The sequence below is a fragment of the Rattus norvegicus genome, chromosome 3, assembly GCF_021556685.1.
Source record: "Rattus norvegicus strain SHRSP/BbbUtx chromosome 3, alternate assembly SHRSP_T2T, whole genome shotgun sequence".
In the NCBI taxonomy this organism is placed as follows: domain Eukaryota; kingdom Metazoa; phylum Chordata; class Mammalia; order Rodentia; family Muridae; genus Rattus; species Rattus norvegicus.
The window spans coordinates 162,254,478-162,275,191 of record NC_141536.1 but is presented as its reverse complement, the minus strand read 5'-3'; the positions used below and the strand labels follow the sequence as shown (position 1 = coordinate 162,275,191).

The window sequence follows — 20,714 nt, the reverse complement described above, 5'->3', positions numbered from 1 at the left end:
CAGCAGGCTTCTCATCCGAGGCAGCCATAGGACACTTTCCAACCATGCATGGTCACACTCAAGTGTTTGTTATTGGAGGACCCGATACATTTTGCAGGACCTTGAGTAAATCTACCTGCGCATTTCTGAGGAGCCCCAAAACCTCAGCACAAGCCTAACACTATCAAGCCTGAGACGTAGGCCTAGAGCTACCCTCTGTGGAGTTCTTTGTTTCCTGACTCTGGTTCAAAGAACCTAGAAGTAAATGGCCTTCTAGGGTAAACAGCCTGTGTGTGTGTGTGTGTGTGTGTGTGTGTGTGTGTGTGTGTGTGTGTGTTCCTTAAAGATGGGTTTCCCTACGTAGCCCAGCCTAGTCTTGAACTCACAATCGCTTCAGTCTCTGAACGGTGAGATTATAGGTCTATCAGCACACCAGACCTGAGCTGTATTTGAGCTGTACCCCAGTCACTGCAGTCCAGAGGACGATTCATGACCAGACATTCTCAGGCGTGCCCCAGCTTTAATTAGAGGCAATCTTCAGGACTGCTGGAAGACTACTGAGTGCCTCAAGTATCAGAATTCTTAGAAATACTTATGCAAATTCATGGCCCAGCAGGCAGCCTCCCAAATCCCAGCTAAGGATGGAAAGTAAGTGGAGAAGCAAATCCTAGCTATACTGCCAGGTGCTGCCTGCCCCATGCAGCCCCAGGGTCTCCATAAGTTCAAGTATTAGAAACTTCTGGTGAGCCACTCTGACTAAATCAACAACTAAAACAGCAACAGGACTCCTCACTCCAGAAAGACCTAGTAGTCAGAGACCGCATGGCTCTGGGGAAGGTGAGGAGAGAAGACTTATCTCCAGAGGTGTTACTGCTCAGGAAACATTCAGTTTAAACTCTCCACCAAGTCCTAAAAGCTTGCCACTCAGCTTTAACCCACAACACTGTGGTGCTCTGTGAGTGTGACACAGGAACTGAGAGCCAGCATGTGGAAGACACATGGTGACTGCTGGATGGACAGGACAGGCCGCATTCCTGGTAGACTGAAAGCTGAGGAAGGAAGATGCAGATGGAGAGCTGCTTCCTTAAGCTCAGAACTCCTGCACGTCCTCCCTGCCTTCAACCAGTTCCTTTAATGAAAACAGACTTCCATGAGTCAGAGGATACAGACCCAGCAGTGAGGTCTTCAATATCCAAGAATGAGTCCCAGCACCCCACACAGCCCCCACTGCACATCCTTCCAGGACACCCACAGTCTTCCTCTGTAGCAGGGCACTGTTTGCAACTGTCTCTTTGCTGTCCTGGAGCTTAGTCAACATTTACCATGGTTGCCCACAAGCTATGTGGAGTCCACACCCCCAACTTCCCGCATAAAGAACAAAGTGTCACTCGAACACTAGGAAAGAGTACAGGTCAGAGAAGGCTCTGCTCCAGCTCGGTTACAATGAAGCAGAAGGAAGTGGTGCAGTAGGGCAGGGCTGCCTTGGTGAGGGTTAGACTTGCCTTCTGCTCATAGCTGCCTCAACCCTTGTGCTAGCCACAGGCTTCAAGCAAACCTGGGATGGTTGCAGACACTCACTGTGCTCCCCCCCCATCATGGTCACGAGAGCCTTTGCAATTCTTCTCTGTACAAGACATCAAATTTGGTGCTCACTCATGGGTTGAACCTCCAGGTCCCAGTCTGTCACTCTCTCACCTCCTCCTGAGCCCTTAAGATGTCTCTTTACTCTATAGCACCAAGCATCCCTGCTGATTTTAAGATAGTGAAAGCCCGACTTGTCTCAAATCACTTTATCCTTGATATAATAGATTTGCACTCTCTATAGTAGTAACATCTAGACTAGTATCAGACTTGGGAGTAATGGTGCCTACTGCTTCACAATGGTTGTCAAAGCTACATTGAGGTCTACGGAGGGCAGGACTTGCTGTAACTCATCTAATATACAATGGGTACACTTTACCACACAACACAGTGTCTACCCCACACTGGTCCCAACTTCTAGGCTGTCAGTCACACACGTGAAGCCTGCCTTTCACACCATGTGACCATGCCTGTCTTTTATTAACTTGCATTCAGTTTTATGATAAGAGTTGTCTGGGTCTTCCTTTTATATTTAGTCTACACTCAAATCTCAGCCCCTGAAATAAATCCTTAAAGCAAACCCTAATCTTTGGGTGACTTTACTCCAATTTCCTGCCATCATCGCTCCTCTAATGTTCAAGTTAAATGACATGGAGGGTATAACTTTTGTGTCTTGTATTTTTAAAAAATAGGCCCTAGTTCCCTGCCATTCAAAGAATACATTTCTATTTCCCAGCCTGCCTTCTCCCTGTTTGGGAAGTGTATTTTTCACTACTGAACTGCCTCTCTTCAGTCTCTGCAGCAGATCTAAAGTTCCTACTACATTATTTCTTAAAGCTACCACACCTTTCATATGCTTCTCCATTTTTCATGACATTCTAAAAATATGACTTCCACGCACATCAAGTAGTATGTGTTCTCAATGAAAGTACTTGCTACAAAGTGCTTTAATTTTTTCTTCCTTTAACTTCAGCAACTTGTTTACCTCACCTGGAATAAAGATGTGCAATGAAATCACTGCAGACTCCCTACTTTGAGATCTTTCTAGTGACTGGCACATGAGGTGAGGTTACCTCCGCCGGGCATGCTGAGAAGGAACAATTCAGCACGCTGTCAAATGAACACCCTAGATCTCGAGGTTACACATGCTGACAGCCCACTGCTAGACACAAACTAACACGGACAAGAAGAGATGAGCACAGGCGACCCTTAGGTCCTCTAAGGTCAGAGACGAAGGTCTTGGGAAGGTGAAGGGCGGTACAAAGAGCGACTGGGCCCCAGAGGGGATCTGCTGAGCAGAGGGAACATCTACCTGGGACAGCATCCTTAAAGCCTAGATGTTGCCTGTGTGTGTGGTCAATGTCTATAATCTCAACGTCTGGAGTCTAAGGTAGGAAGCCCTTGGGTTCTAGCAGAGGTCTTAGGCGTGCCCACGTGCTGTGATGAGCACCTACAGTGACAGCTCTCTCACCTTTCTTTCTGTGCCCTCGATGTCTGAACCTAGCCATGTGTAAGGCAGGGCCAGCAGCCCACACTGCAGCTGCCAACCACGCACACCAGTGCATGCATCCCAGACTGTCTCCAGGGGTGTGCTCATTCCCTACACATTCTTTATCTTCTGCATCTTGGTTACATTTTCACATTTTTGGGGGAAAATATTGAAAACCTAGCAAGATATTTATTTAAACAGAAAAAATATAAAGAGTTTGGTCTCCCCTTTCTTATACTTTTAATGAATAACAATACTTTCATATCATAAACAATAAAGTCAACAATAACAACACAGCTAAGTATCAGCTGCTGTCATGCCCTCTTCCCATTTCCTTGCTTGTGTGTAAACTTAGAGCACGACCGTAAACTTCTGGACTGTGACTCTATTGTCACTGTCTCTGTTCAGGGTCAGAGTCATGGACAGGGATGCTGGGATCCCAGGACAGTCAACTGGACCCCAGCTGGAGCACTGTGTGCCTTATTGCTCCAAACACTTGATCTTCCAGTCTTGTACAGACACTGGTTGGCAAGAGGAATACGACCTTCCCACAGCACTTGAGAAACTCAACTGGGAGGGCTGGTCAGGGGGACAAACACTTTGGAAGACCTTACAAGGCTCTTCACAAAAGGGACTATGAGCAGCCAGAGCCAGGCAGTGGTTTCCTTTGTTTTGTTCTGATTTGGTTTAGGTTGTCAAGACAGAGTTTCTCTGTGCAGCTCTGACTGTCCTGGGATTCGCTCTGTAGACAGGCTGGCCTCGAAGTCAAGAACGAAAGTGTGTGCCACTGTGTGGCTCCAGCAGGTGACCTGAAGATGAAGTAGAGCGTGGGCCTGGAGGATGGCAGAAGAGGCCACAAGCCAAGGCAGTCAGTCACTAGAAGGCAGTCAGTCACTAGAAGGCAGTCAGTCACTAGAAGACAGTCAGTCACTAGAAGGCAGTCAGTCACGTCACTAGAAGGCAGTCAGTCACTAGAAGGCAGTCAGTCACTAGAAGGCAGTCAGTCACTAGAAGGCAGTCAGTCACTACAGTCACTAGAAGGCAGTCAGTCACTACAGTCACTAGAAGACAGTCAGTCACTAGAAGGCAGTCAGTCACTAGAAGGCAGTCAGTCACTAGAAGGCAGTCAGTCACTAGAAGACAGTCAGTCACTAGAAGGCAGTCAGTCACTACAGTCACTAGAAGGCAGTCAGTCACTACAGTCACTAGAAGACAGTCAGTCACTAGAAGGCAGTCAGTCACTAGAAGGCAGTCAGTCACTAGAAGACAGTCAGTCACTAGAAGGCAGTCAGTCACTAGAAGGCAGTCAGTCACTAGAAGACAGTCAGTCACTAGAAGGCAGTCAGTCACTACAGTCACTAGAAGGCAGTCAGTCACTACAGTCACTAGAAGACAGTCAGTCACTAGAAGACAGTCAGTCACTAGAAGACAGTCAGTCACTAGAAGACAGTCAGTCACTAGAAGGCACTCTGTCACTAGAAGACAGACAGTCAGTCACTAGAAGGCAGTCAGTCACTAGAAGGCAGTCAGTCACTAGAAGGCAGTCAGTCAGTCACTAGAAGACAGTCAGTCACTAGAAGACAGTCAGTCACTAGAAGACAGCCAGTCACTAGAAGACAGTCAGTCACTAGAAGACACAGTCAGGCACTACAGTCACTAGAAGACAGTCAGTCACTAGAAGACACAGTCAGGCACTACAGTCACTAGAAGACAGTCACTACAGTCACTAGAAGTCACTACAGTCACTAGAAGACAGTCAGTCACTACAGTCACTAGAAGACAGTCAGTCACTAGAAGGCACTCAGTCACTAGAAGCTGCAACAGGTTCCCCTGGGAACTGCTAGAAGGAACTGGCTTGGCTAACACCAAGAGTTTCGGTTGGTGAAGCTGGTTTTATAGACTTCTTCTGATCTCTAGAAGTTCAGGTGGCAACACTTGTGTTCTTCAAGCTGCTGCTGTGATGTAAGATGAACATGAGTCCCAGACTTTCCGGAAGAGCACGGTGAACTGATCCTAGAATTTAGGATGTGTCGGTGCGCATGGGCATAAATGGTGAGCGTGCACATCCAGACTGGAGCAGAGAATGAGGACCGACCGCACTAGGAGCAGCCCGAGTTGGGCTGGGTTCCACAGGGAGGAGAAGCTATAGTATTGTTAAGAGGTCAGAGAAGGCTTGGGCAGGGAGGAGACCAGTGGTGGCGAGCAAGTGCCTCTTCACAGAGGGGCTCCTTCTGCCCTGGCTCCTCTCTCTGTACTACTGCTCAACAAACAGCCTAACAAAAACCATCCCGTCTTTTTAAACTAAGCCTTGTCTAAACAGCGATGTTGGAGAAATCAAAATACTTGTAGGTTTCGTGGATTAACCTCACTTATTACTTACGGTGTTCCATCTAAACTCAACCATGTGCATTATTTTAAAAAGCAGAGCTAGGGTTGGCTACACTGACAGAAGAAAGAAGAGATGGTAGCTGATGTGCTTAGAAGGTGCACTCACTCATTCCTAGGTCCTTGGTGGCCCGTGGTGTTGTTTGGTGGACCTTACAGGGCAGGACACACAAGAGCAGCAACTGGGAAATATTAAGCACTTTGAGAACATAGACAGGGGCTGGGGAGATGGCTCAGCAGTTAGTACTGGTTTCTCCTAAAGGGGACCCAGGTTTAGCTCCCGAACACCAATGTGGCAGCTCCCAACCATCTTTAAGTCTAGTTCCAGTGGAACCTTCTGAACTCCACCATGTGATGATACGTGATATGCCTAAGTTCAGGTCAGCACAAACACACATGATCCTGCACAAAGATGGGCAAGGCCTGATAGGTAGAGGTGGGAGGAAGGGACAGCTGGCTGTGACTGGTGAAAGGAAGGGCAGTGGTCTCAGCTTGTCTGAGGAATCTTTTCAGGCACCTAGGTACATGTGCACTGATGCATTCCAGTTGTTTCCATATTGTCATTGCAGTCCTTGGGCTTCTGAACAGGTAAGGACATACTGATATGTCTTAGTGCCTCACAGGTACAAACAGGGAACCACTGACATCCTCTTCCTGCTCCTCCAGCCAGCTTTGTCCTCCAGGGAAAGAACTTTGTCAGTTCCTTCAGAAGCACTACAAGTGACATGAACACACACAGTAGACTCTGCGAACCTTCCTTCCTTTTGGAACCCTGACGGTGCTACTCCACACCATTCTTTGACTCCACATCACAGCGGCCTCATCTGAGGAGTTCGGACACGCACACTCAAGCTGCTTCACTGCACGTGATAGATGATTAACAGTGTCAAGGGTGCTGACTGTGGTTTGGAATCTACAGGTGCTGTCTGACTGTAGGACAGAGTCCTGGGAGTGGGCTGCTGGGCAGGACTGAAGGACATGGTCACTGCACACTGGGTGAGAAGCAGACCTGCAAGGGAGTCTTCCAGCTTGGTTGATTAGTTTTGCTGATATGTGCCATGAGATGAGTCAACTGACCTTTCTTTATCTCAACCATTTCATGAAGATGAAGAATAACCTCACAAGTGTTTCCCAAAGGTTCACACATTTAAGGCTTTGGCACCCAGCTTGACCTTACTCGGTATGCAATGAACCTCTCTCTGACAGGTCAAAAAAGACTGAGGGTCCCTGACTTCTCTTGATCTGCTTTTCAGTCATGAGGTCCCGGAGCCTACTCTGCTACACTCTTTCATGATGCTGTGCTCCCTCAGCACAGGGCAGAAGCAACACACGATGGGGTCAACTGAGTACCCAGCGCAGCCTCCAAAACTGAAAGCTAAAAGAACCCTTCTGGCCTCTTGTAAATCAATTATATCAGCTATTTAGTGACAGGGACAGAAATAAATGTCATCTTTATGTTCCTATAAAGATGGGGTTTTATAAAAACTGTAACATATTGAGGTACTGTCTTGGTTAGCCTTGATTATAAACCTGACACAGCATAGAAAAACCTAAAAGGATGTCCTTTTAGGACGTGGGAAGGGCCATCCCATCATCCTTAGGCAGCTAGAGTTGGGGTGTAAGAAAATCAGCAGAGGGGCTGGAAAAATGCTCAACTGCTAAGAATATTTCTTGCTCTTCATAGCACCCTAGTTCAGTTCCCAACACCCCCAACAAATGTAACTCTACCTCCAGGGGCTGTGACACCCTTTTCTGGCCTCCATAGTTACCACGCCCCCAACATATACAGAAAGATACACGTATGCAAAAACACATAGGCATACACACACACACACACACACACACACACACACACACACACACACACACACACACACTAAAAATAAACAATCTTAAAAATGAAAACAAAACCAAAGCTCTGAGGACGCGCCTGTGAACCAGGCAGAGGGTGAGCTGGTCAGCAGCGCTCCCCTCACCTCTCACCCATGACTCTGTCCCTTGGTGACGAGCTGACACCCAAAGTAGCTGAAACAAACTCCTTCTTCCCCAAGTTGCTGTCAGTCAGAGTGGCTTATCACAGCAGTAAATGAAATGAGAACAGGTGGAGTTGATGTACAATAATAAAATGTAGTATAATATTGTCAGGCTAATCAATTTTAAAATCTCATAGTCTCATGGAACTATCATCCAAAATAACAGAGTCACAACTTTTCCAGTCCCAGAACTCTTCCTCATGTACATTTCATTTTCACACTAAACTCATGATGGAGTGAGTCTGATCATGGGGAACTGAGTTTGAATACACAGCACCTTGTAGAAAACTGTGTGTGGTAGGCCGTGTCTATAACACCAGTACAGAGGAGAGGAATTAGGTAGATCCCTGGGGCTCACTGGCCAGCCAGTCTAACAAGATTGGTGAGCTTCCAGTTTCAAGGGAGACTTTGTTTCAAAAGATAAGGTGGAAAGAAATTGAAGAAAATGTTGGATGTTAACCCCTGGCTTTCACATCCAGAAGCACACACGTGCATGTTGCTGGTGTTACTCTTATGATCAAGCTTAGCAATGCTCATGTGTGTGGTTATATACTGAGTAATGACATCCTTTTAGACCTCAATCAAGTGATAACCCCTCACATCACATGGCTTCAAGATAGGACTCTCTTTGTCCCCACTAGAGCTGTTAGGTTGGATTTTCACACCTGGAAAACAAGGTCTTCATCCCAGTTCAACAGGAAGAGCTTCAGAAAATGTAGGATTAAGGGACTGGAAAGTGGGTGTGGTGGTTCACACCCATAATCCCAGTAGCTGGGAAGCTGGGACAGGAGGATCATTCCAAGTTTGAGGCTAGCCTGGGCTACATAGTGAGTTGCAAGACAACCTTGGCCACAGAGTATGGCTGTGTCTAAAAAATAAGAACAATAGACCTTCAGAGAGATGATCTAAGTCTCAAAAAGAAAAATTGAGGCTTGAGTTATGTAAGGAGTCCCTCACATCACATATAAGGAGCCCCTCACATTTGCTGCTGGGAAGTTAGCAAGATTACGAACCGTGTTTACAGTCAAAATATGTTTTGGCTTGTGACCCAAGTATAACAAGGCTTCCTTTGACCTATGTTTTTATCTAATGGCCTGGGAACCTGTACTATCCACTTTAAAGTCTTGCAGTCAATAACAGGGAAAATGAACATTTCCACCCAACCTTTTACATCTTTGAACAGTCTAAGTGGATGTGACTTCAAAAGCTACCAGATTCACATAAAGAGCAACTTTATAAGACACAGAGTTGCTCTTTTGCAGAGAAAGAAGCTAGCTGGTTGCTGCTCTGAGGTGTGCAGTACTATCTTTTGTATATGTTCACTCTCAATGTTGTGTTTCCATCTAGGTTTTAATAATATATTTAATAATATTTAATAAACTCCTAGTCTGCTTCAAAAACAAAACACCCCCAAACCAAAAAACCCAAACTAATCAAGCAACAACCAAACAGACGAGGGGGTGAAATGGCGCTGTGGGAAAGTGCTTGCTGGCAAGCCTAAAAACCTGGTTTTCTCTGCAGGACCCTCATAGGAACTTTAAATCATCCCCTGATCTCTGCATAGGCACTCCCCACACAAAAAAAAGTAACAGTATTAAAAACATTTTAAAAGGTCCTAGATGTGGCACGGTGATCAGGATCTTGGAGACAGGAGACAAAAGACAAGTAAGTGGGAATTGAATAAGCCTCAGAGAAGAAACTAAGAGAAGAGGAAACGACAGAGGCGGAGCCTCAGAGCTCACGGAGCACTTTGCACACAGAACTTCCTATCCTACAGGAGACAAGGAAATGGGGCAGAAACAAAACATAACTCCTACAATCACTATTATAACTGTCCAAATTTTGTAAAAGTCAAATTTCAGGTTCAAGAAACGTGGTGAACCAAGGGAGTATTATATATTTTGTGTATCAAGATAAACTGGCCAATCAAGAGATAAAGAGTGGGCTCCCAAAGCGGCTAGAGACTAAAGACTGACATTACCCCCACGGAAGGCACAGGCAGGGCTGAGTTTTTCTATACAAACACAAACACTAGGGTCCAACTGAACAGTGAATTGTAAGGTGCTAGAAGAGGTGAGTAAAAATTGCCCAAGCCAGAGTATACATCGTTCAAAGTGAGGTGAGAGCCTCAGCAGGCTGTGAGGGGAGAGTCCACAGTACTTGTGAGGCAGATGTGGTGACTATCATGGTACCGAGGCAAACTCTGAAGGGAGTGAAACACCTAAACTGGAATGTGGTCTCAGCAAAGCCCCTCCAGGAGGTTTGTAAGGAAGAACAACCAGTGTTCTAATCGATACTGCCACAGGATGGAGGGAAATAACACCAGGACAGTGGGAGCTCATCAGTGCTGGCAAAACTTATACAGCATTAAACACTGTGGTTGAGGAATTAATGGGCCCAAATAAAACATGGGGCTTCAAGGACAAACCTACAATTAATTTTAGTGGCTCTAAAACTTGTCTTAAATCAACACCCTCCTACTCATATTAACGACTTAATGAAATAGCACAATGCAATTAAATGAAACAATTGCAGCTGGCAACATGACCTGGCCATGGACGTATTGACTGTGTCCTTAATACCCTTACACATCACAGTCTTTCTCTTGCTAAGGCACTGCCCTTTAAACACAAGCCCGAAGCACAACAGTGCATTTCTGTGGTCACAACACTTAAAAGGCTGGGCGGTAGGGATGTAGTAGGTTTAAAGCCAGCCTGGACTACATAAACAGTCTCAGATCAGTGTATGCTACATGGCAGGCTTTGTCCTCCAAACAACAACAAAACAGCCTAGATCTGAGGTTCCTACAACAGAATTCAGGTGAAGGATGGCAAAAGGTATCACAGGGCGGAGGAAATGGAAGTTCTGAGAGGTAAACTCTCCAGCAAGGAAACAAACAGCGTGTCTTCTTCAACCCGCTCAGTGAAGCAGCAGAAGCTCAAATTGTTTAAAGTAGCAGGATCAGGGAGAATCATCACACACAGGGAGTTAACTTTGAAAGTACCACTGTGTCACATGATGGTGGGGCTAGCAGGACAGCTCAGTGAGTAGAGGGGACTGGCAGGTCCCCAGGATGCAGGGAAAGGTAGACAGGAATTACCAGTTCCTCAAAGCTGCCTCTGACTTCCACAGCTGTGGGGCCTCAGAACCCCTTAATAACAGCTAAAGCATGGGTCTGGATTGGGACTGGTAAGACAACTATTCAGTCAGGAAAATTCTTGCTATACAAGCACAAAAAACTTGTTGTCTTAGTTAGGGTTTTACTGCTCTAAACAGACACCACGACCAAGGCAACTCTTTCAAGGACAACATTTAATTGGGGTTAGTTCTCAGGTTCAGAGGTTCAGTCCATTATCATCAAGGCAGGAGCAGGGCAGCATCCAGGCAGACATGGTGCAGGAGGAGCTGAGAGTTCTACATCTTCCTCTGAAGGCTGCTAGCAGAAGACTGGCTTCCATGCAGCTAGGGTGAGGGTCTTAAAGCCCACACTCACAGTGACACACCTACTCCAACAGGGCCACACCTCCTAACAGTGCCACTTCTTGGGCCAAGCAAATTCGAACCACCACACTTGTCATGCTAAACCCCAGGCCCACCTAAAAAGTCCGCGTGGTGGAATGTGCTTACAACCCCAGGGCTAGGGAGGTAGAGAAAGGGGGATCCTCTGGGGTGCATGGACCAACGTTGGCATCACTTAATCAATGGGACCCAGTGAAAGATCCTGTCTCAAAAGTAAAACCAAAGATGCTCAGGACCCTCTGACAGTATATTACAATAAAGCAGTGGAGGCGGGGGTGAGCTTTGGCTGGAGACTCCTACGTGCTGCACAGGACGCACTAGTGTATTTACTGTTTAGTCTTTGTTCAACACATCTGTGTTTCAAGTGTAATTGAAGTCAACAAAGAAGGGAACAGATACAGAAATATGATTCTCAGACTGTGTGTGTGCGTGTGTGCGTGCGTGCGTGCGTGCGTGTGCCTGTGAACGTGCGTGTGAGCATGGGACTTAGGAGTTCTTAAGTATTTTACTACTGAGCTGTACCGCAATCCTAAAGGTGTAATAATTGTGAGGGTGGTGCTGTTGGCTCGTGCTTGCAGTCACCGCACTGAAGGATGAAGCCGCACAGAGGCAAATGCATATGGCCTTGGCTACCGCATGAGAAACTGCCTCAAAGAAAATCAAGGACTGTGTGACAGTTTGGATGAGAATGGACCCCATCAGCCCGTATGTTTGAATGCCTGGTCCACAGTTAGTAGAACTGTTTGGAAAGAGTTAGGAGTATGGCCTTGGCTGAGGAAGTCTGTCGCTAGGGAGGACTTGAAGGTTTCAAAGCCCACATCAGGTCAAGTGTCCTTTTCTCTGCCTGCTGCCTCTGGAGTAAGATACAAAGCTCTTGGCTGCTGCTCCAGCACTGTGTCTGTCCGTTCCCCACCGTAATGATAATAGAATAAACCTCTGAAACTGCAAGAAAGCCCCAAATAAATGATGTGTCTCTTCACAGCAACAGAACAGTAACTAATACACCTAGCACAGGACTGCACATAACCTTAGTTAGGGGAATCACAAGTTAAAAGCCAGCCTGAGTTAGAGTAAGTTGAAGGCCAGCTTGGGCAACTTGTCTAAAAATAAAAAATATAAGATCCTGGGGCTAGAAGATATAGCCTAGTGTATAACACTTGCCTCGAACAGGGTTCCATACCTAGCTTCAGAGCTAAGATGTAAAGGAAACATGTTGTGGGAGGACTGAAGGGAGTGAGGATGTACTGTAGACTGTAGCAGAGAGTCACTGAGGAAACCCATGTACAACCATCCGACACCACACTAGCAGCTCTAGAGAAGAAAGGCCAATAATCACAGGAAAAAAAATCCATTTTAACAGGAAGGACTTAAGTTATTTCTTTTCTTCCTGCTCTGAACAAAGTCTCCACGAGATGAGCTAAGTAGGCAGCTAATCCACAGAGCAGTGACTGGACTGGGCTGCTGAACTGTGCTGAGCGTGTGAGAACAGGGTAACAACCCAATTGGCTTTTCCTACAGTCAAGGGTCAGCGTCTCACCTGGCAGCAAGACCTCCACCACTGCACCCCACCATGTACCCCACCATGCACCCCACCACTGCACCCCACCACTACACCCACCATGCACCCCACCATGCACTCTACCACTGTACTCCGCCACTGTACCCCACCACGCACCCCACCACTGCACCCACCATGCATTCCCCACACCTCCCCACTGCACTTCACCCACTCATTCCTACATCAAAGAGCCGGTTGTCTGGTTGTCTTTTCATGGTACTGGGGCAGGGAGTGGGAACCAGTATGCAGTGAAACAGCCCTTTTAAACTACTTGGACCTATAGAAATAAACGTTAAGTACAATTAAAATCAATCTATTTTCCAGTTTGAGAGCTTGTACATATTTGTTCCAGCCCTTCAAGCCTTCCAGGTACACTGCATCATGACCCTGAATGCTAGTACAACTTCTACAAATGCGAGTGAGTTCCCATGGGCGGGGTGAGAGCACCTCAACTGCACAGCCGGTCCTCAGACAGCTGTCCTGATGCTGGCCCATCAACAGAGCCCCAACTCGAACCACATGCTGCAGTGTGCTGTCATGACGCCTCTCTTCAAGCTGGTCAACCTTTCAGCTTCTCCTCAACCTTTCAGCTTCTCCTCAACCTTTCAGCTGTCAAGTCACACGCTTCTCAGTCTTGGTTAGTCTGATGTCATTGTGCAGACTGGAACAGGTAGATATGGGTTAAGTAATAAACTCAGTTGGTGGGGTTCCAAGACGTGCCACTTGTCTATAGCTGTGTGAGATGGTCCTAAGGTGCGTGTAACTGTATCAACAGAAGCCAGAGCAGATGGCTCTCAAGAGGCCAGAAGACAATATGGATCCTACCCTGCCCCCTTCCCTCCCACCACCATGTTGTGAGGGCACTCTAGAAGCTCTGGGGACAGGCTCGCATGTCAGAGAACCAGGAAATAAATAGAGGCCTCCAGCCACAGGCATGTAATTAAGCATTCTTCAGCACTGTTCATGAGTTACAGCATCAAAACTGACCCTGAGCCCAGTCACAGTAGCCAGGCTCCTTGGATTCCCAATCTACAGAAAACATGAGGTATGGAATGCTTGTTGTGTGATGCTACTAAGTATTGGGGCAACAGTTACAATATATAAATGCAGAAATCCACCACTGAAAGGAAAAAAGAATAACATCTAAGAAGATAAAGTATCAGGGTAAGACTCAAGAACCATTTTTTAAAGATATATTTATTTATTTTATGTATATGAGTACACTGTAAATTCAGACACACCAGAATAAGGCATCAGACCCCATTACAGATGGTTGTGAGCCACCATGTGGTTGCTGGGGATTGAACTCAGGGCCTCTGGAAGCACAGTCAGTGCTCTTAACCGCTGAGCCATCTCTCCAGCCCCCTCAAGAACCATTCGTACCAAAAATGTTTGCTCAACTAAACATACACCTGGCAACCTCAGTGACCAACATCACACTACACACTCCTGAGAACCTTCCACAGTACAGACGGGATATTTCCCTCAAGGCCCAGGAGAGGCAAAGGTGCTAGCCCTTAGCACTGTCTCAAGCTACGTCTGTAGACAAGGCACGGGAAACAATAACTAAAAACATCCAACTAAACCCCCACCAAGCTAACCGAAGAGCAAAATAATCCCAATGACACGACCACACACCCCCAAAACCCTACAGCACACCTTTGAAAATAAATGGAGTTACTAGGACTACACACCAACAAGGCCAATACATAAAAGTCAGTAGTGATCTATACAAAAATGAAGAAAAAAGAAAAACCAAACCATTTTCACTCAACTAAATAGATCCATCAACTAAACAAACAACTAAAAAAAAAAAAAAGCCCATCAAACATTTAGAAGATAATTCAAAATATTTCCAACATTTCTCACATAAAAACAATAAAATCGGGCTGGAGAAACAGCTCCGTGCCATATTGTACTTGCACCCAACACAAGTGTGCATGACACACACTTCCATTTTAAAAACAAAACAAACAGCCCTATGAAGCAGTGCAGAGAAAACGGGCAGGGTATGGGGAGAGGAGCATGCTAAAGGACCGAAAGACTCACCATGAACAACACTGGCTCAAGTGCTGTTAAACAGGAGAGGATAGAAACTCACAGACCGAGGAAAACTCGACTAATTCACACACAGTAAGGAAAGATTTTCAACCCACTTCTCTCTCCGTCAAAATGCAGATGAGGGTAAAAGGAAAGAGGAAAGTAAAAGAAAAGCAGACAGAGCACCTAACTTCCAGAGCAGCCCCCACCCTCCACACACAGCAGCAAGGGCAGGAAAGGCCGGGAAACAAACCCGGGACACTGCTGAGAGCACGGCGCAAAGGAAGAGAGTGATCACCCTGGAGCCAAAGAACGAGTTATACAATATATTTTCTCATTTTGCACTAATTTTGTCAGTAACTCAATAAAAAATTAACTAAGTTATTTCTGTTTCTGAGATTGAGAAGCACATATTTAAATGACACTTGGATCAAAGATAAAGCCAATAATAAATCAGAAAATACTTAGAATTGAAATGTTAATATGGTAACAGAATAGAGAGGTTTGCTGAGCTGGAGAGACGGTGCAGTCTCTTGCAGAGGATCTGAGTTCAGCTCCCAGCACCCATGGCGCTCACAACCATGTATAACTCCAGCTCCAGGGGGACCTAACACCTCTAGTCTCTGGAGCACCTGCAGTCACATACATATATCCACACATACACATAAATAAAAATAATAAAATAAATGTCTTCTTTAGGTAAGGTTTAACTTAAAAGATAGACACATACCTTTTATGTTGTGTCTTAGGATTTCTACTGTTGTTATGAAACACCAGGATCAAAAGCAAGGTACAGAGGAAAAGGTATACTTGGCTTAGTCCTTCACTGAAGAGACACAGGTCAGAAACTCTAAAACAGGGCAGGAAGCAAGGAGGCAGGAGCTAATGCAGAGGACATGGAGGAGTGCTGCTTAGTGGCTTATTCAAACTGCTTTCTTTTTTCTTTTTAAATAACTTTTTATTGATTCTCTGTAAGTTTCAAATCATGTATTCCAATCCCACTCATCTCCCTGTCCCTTCATATATGCCCTCAGCCCCTGCAGTCTCTCTGCCCTCAAAGAAAATAAAAATAACAACAAGAATATACAAAATAAAACATATAGAAAATCGTTTCAACATGGAGGCTGTACTGTGACCAACTGTGTCCCACAGTACAGTCTTTTGTTCACGCATCTTTACTTACAGATGTGCACTGCAGTGAGTCATTAGTCTGGTCCGAGGACCCCGGCTTCTGCTACTCTATCAGTGCTTGATCCTCCCCAGACTCCTCCGGTTCTTGCCCAGTGTCATGGAGATCCTGCAGCTTTGGATCTGCAGGACTGGCCCTTACATGTACTTCAGCAGATCACAGATGAGATACAGTTTTTGGGTGGGCCAATTCAAAGCCTTGGATCTGGACCTGGCTGGTCAGCCCACCAGCTCTCTTGCACTGCACCACAGGATGAGCTCTCTAAAATTGCCAGGCCAGCTCTATGGCACTCATGGTGGGGGACAGTTGGCTCAACCCCCCCCACCCCCAACACACACATACACAAACACACACCCTGCTGCCCAAGAGAGCAGGACCCTCTGTCTACTTGGTTTCTTACAGAACCCAGTACCACCAGCCTAGGGATGACTCCATCCATGATACAAAGGACCCTCCCACATCAATCACTAATTAAGAAAATACTCTAAAGGCTTGTCTACAGTCCAATCTTAGGAAGGCATTTTCTCAACTGGGGTTGTCTCCTCTCAGACGACTCTAGCCTGTGTCAATGTCAGTGACGAGAACACTGTTATCAAGAGTAGGAGCTTTCATATACTCATCAAGACAAAGGCGAGGCAGCAGATATGCTCAGTTGACCAAAAGCAAGACCCATCCAAAGGAAAGTTGCTGCCAGTAAGAAGCCTGACAGCCTTATGCTGATAAACTAGCAAGATGGAACAAGTCCACGCAAGAGTTAAGGCTGTTAAAGAATGCAATCTATCAAAACCAGAGCCAGAAGTAACAGACAATTTGCATATGAACAATCTTACAACTATGAATGGAATTCACTCCTTAATTAACTCTATTACACAAGGAGTGCTTGAAGCCCAGATGGAAACACTGACAAATCTTACTAATCACTTAAAGAATAAAAAGAAGTGTTTCATACAAGCAGTGTTACTGAATAAGCATAACTTTGATACAAATCTGACACATGTTCAAAAAGGAAATGACATCACACTCTCAGTTATACACAGGCAAATCCTAACAAGTAACATTCAACTAAAGCCAAGTGTAATGCCTAATACCATCAATGTGAATAATGTGAATAATCCCCGAGGAGACAAGCCTCTGGGGATAGCTGGGAGGAGTCTCCATACAAGGTTAACTGAGGCTGATGACCCACCCTAAATGTGGGTAGCATTGGCCCATGGTTGGGCCCTAGACAAACAGAGTAGTACACTACTGCCGTTCTGCAGATGCAACTGGCTGCTGCCTCCCTTAAGTTGTTTCTTGTTAGCTATTTTGTAACAGTGACGAAGGAAGAAAGAAGGAAAGAAAAAATGGTCTGGAAAGTTAGGTTTGTTCCAGGTGATTTGCAAGCTCTGCAAATGCAGGAGGAATGTGGAAGAGTCTGCAGCTGTACACTGCAAAGACCGTAAGCAGACCCTGCTGTGTGTCTAGAAGACCAGAATGCAGACATGTGAACAGTGAAGACTAGCTCAGGAAACTAGGAACTGGGCTAGAGGCCATTAAAATTATATTCTGCCTGGGTCCTGAGAACCTTACTGAGGCTGAATGGAGTAATTTCAAGACAAAAGAACATTCAGGATGTGGCATGATAGTTCTTGCTACTCTTATTCAGATCTTTTACAGTGAGAGAGAGTAGAGACATGAAAAATGCAAAGTTCAGAGGGGGAAGGAGTATGCAAACAGCCTGGGATCCACACACCACATATAGCACACATAGACAGACACACACCACATAGACAGACACACAGAGATAGACATATACCACATAGATAGATAGACACACAGAGACACACACCATATAGACAAACACACAGATGAAGAGACAGGCAGACAGACAGATACACATACACACACACATTTCTTGCTGGAAAACTGGGAAGTGTCCCCAGGGTCGGTAAACATGAGAATGAAGTCACTGTAGCTCAAGGACGCAAGGCTCACAAGGACCTGAGGCTCGCAGCAGAACCTGGCAGTGATGTCCATGTTTTATAGGCATGAAACACTAAGGGTGATTACAGAGTCCTGTATCAACAGATTCCAGAAGTCACTGAGGGCGGCTGTGTGGCAGGGTCAAAGTTCCTGCAAGGGAGACCCAAGTGGATACTTCATGAAGTTGTGAAGGTGAGGCCAATGTTGCAATGGATCCCAAGATATCAGTAATCCCAGGACCATGGGCTATCCACAGAGAAAAGGTGCAGTTACAGCATGGAGCTGGCCACATACAGATGAAGTACCCTACAGGCATCAGGTAGAGAGGAGTGGCGCTAACCAAGTAAGTCCTTTGGAGCCTAGATCATTCCATGGTGGGTTTCAGAAGCCAGATACTGAGCTGCAGGATTTGGAGTTTGTAATGCTGGGTCTGGTCTTGCTTTGACCGAGTCCTTCCTTGCTATGTTCCCATTTCCTGCTGCTAAGAGTTCTAACTATTTACTTTATGCCACAGGATACTGCAATTATGTAACATGCTTTTAGTTTTTAGGAACTCACAATTAAGAGACTGCCTTGAATTTAAGAAGAGACTTGGACTTTTAACACCTTAAACTGTTAGCTGAAGTGACCTCTCCCATGTGTTAGGAATTCTGCCAGCTGTGCTTTCCAACCTTCCCAATGCTGTGTCCTGTTAGTACAGTCCCTCATGCTGTGGTGACCCCCAACCATCCTATTATTTCACTGCTACTTCATAGCTGTCAATCTGCTACTGTTGCATGTTATAATGTAAATACTGTTGAAGAAAGAAGTTTGCCAAGGGCTGTGACCCACAGGTTGAGAACTGCCATGTTAGACACCACATGGTGTCTAACAGTTAGCCTCGTCCAGATGGAAAAACATGCTTACCAAGTCAACACTATCAACTTAAATAGACCCTTGCAGGCAAGGAAAAGGACATCTTCTTTGAACAATTTGGTAGGGATGCATGCAATAAATAAGACAGATAAAACAATCCTCTAGTGAGCACATCCCCTGGTACCCCAGTAAGGCTCTCCCAGAATGACTATGGCAGTGCCAGAGCACCCAGGCATCACTCGTTTTCATCGACCTTGTTAAGGAAATCCTCTGGAGCCAACAAAAATAGGGATGCAAAGTCAAAGGCATAACCAAGGCCATCCCAGAGGACAGAAAACTGTGTAAAAAACACAAAAAACATTGCACATACGTAAGTGAATTCATAAGCAAATTAGGGAAGGTCATTGGAGAAAAGCTCAAAAAACCAAGTTGTAGTTCCTGGCAGAGCTCACAGTACTCTCAAGTCCAACCCTACTACAATAATCAACAACGACGACAACAACAGGAAACTTTGAGCCATTTACCATTTTCATAGCAAACTAGAGCATTAAAAACATTGAACCCTGAAATAACGCTGATGACAGATGTGCAAACACACTAGAGAAAACAAAGAACACAGAGGCGGGATAGAAAGATAACCCATAGTCATAGACTAGGATTCAGGATTACCAAGTCCTTCTCTGAATGGCTCTGTAAATTCAATGGAAGGTCAGTGGAAACCACAGTGAGGGTCAGCATGCTCGGGTGTGTGAAAGCGGACACTATGATTGCTAACATTTATATGGAAATGAAACCTAAAGCAGCCGAGGCAGTCTTGAATAACAGAACACTCAACCAGCGCTGGACATTGCAACTTATTACAAAGATTAAAAAAAAAGAGGGGTTTTAATATTGGCACAAGGATGGAGAACAAAAAAGACTAAAGGCACTTATGAACGGCCACTACTGCACAGCAAGCTCCCAGCAGTATCCATGAAAACAAAGCACAAAAGCCATAGAAGGTGCTTATAGGCATCAACAAAGCCCGTGAAGCCATGCTATTGTCTGAACACAAATGGGAATCACAGACTGTAACCCTAGGCAACAACCACCTTCATCTTCATCATCATAAAGGGGGTCGTCAGATAAGATGGCAGTGGAAATAAAATGGAATTGTGGACATGGGAAAAGGTGGCAAGATGGCAGATTTAAACTGAACCACATCAACAACTATTATACACAGAAAGCGTCTAAACTAGAGGCACCACATTCCTGATAAGGACTGAAATGTAGCCAGCATGACTGACATTGCATATGGCTAGTAGCAACTCTGTTTGGTAGCATAATCCAAACACTCTAAGTAAAAGGGGCTCTCCATGAAGCAGTAAAGGGGAAGTCAAAGCAATACTCCTCGGATGCAATTTGTAAACCTGCTTGAAATACATAGTTATCAACAGGTCAAGTTTAAGATATGCAAAGAGAATGCAGGGAGCCTAACTCAGAACAAGAACAAGCATTCTTATGGGGGAGGGGGCATCAAGAAAACATGCCACATATACTGACATTCAGCATCCAGGCAAAAATAAAGATTAACAAGTTAGAGCAACAGACAAGGCCACATACAGAGTTGCTGAAATACTCCTTTCAGTGCAGACCACAGAGATAAAGGGCCATACAAACACCCCTTCTAAGCACATGTTTGTGAACACTCATACACTGAACACCTCACAGAGTAGCACACGCACACCCTTCTCAAGGATGGAGCCTGTTCTAACCAAAGGAGGACATACATATGTACATCCTGATATAAAATCCATTTCTATTAACCCAGCAGAGAAAGGCCATCCTTAGCCAGCCAGCAGGAGCAGCTATTAGCTTAACTGTAAAAGGCCGCTGAGAGCCATCTGCCAGAAGTCAGGAAGACAAAGGTGCTAGTTATCCACGCCTCAACAGTGCACAAACCTGCACCGGATTACACCAGTCCTCTTGGTGTGATAAAGAAGCAGAAGAAATCAAATGTGCATACACCACAAAGGACTGTGCGGTCAAGAAAAGCCCAAGGAATCCTTGGAAGTGTTGCCTTAGCTAAGCCAACTCCGCAAGATCACAGCAGTGTGTGTCTACAGATGATTAGCATGTGTGTGT

The 20,714-nt window shown here is 45.5% G+C and overlaps 1 protein-coding gene across 1 annotated transcript in view; it reads right to left on the bottom strand.

Moving 5' to 3' along the window:
- The window catches only part of Rab22a (RAB22A, member RAS oncogene family), a 46,512-nt gene that overhangs the window by 17,196 nt on the left and 8,602 nt on the right, over positions 1–20,714 (bottom strand).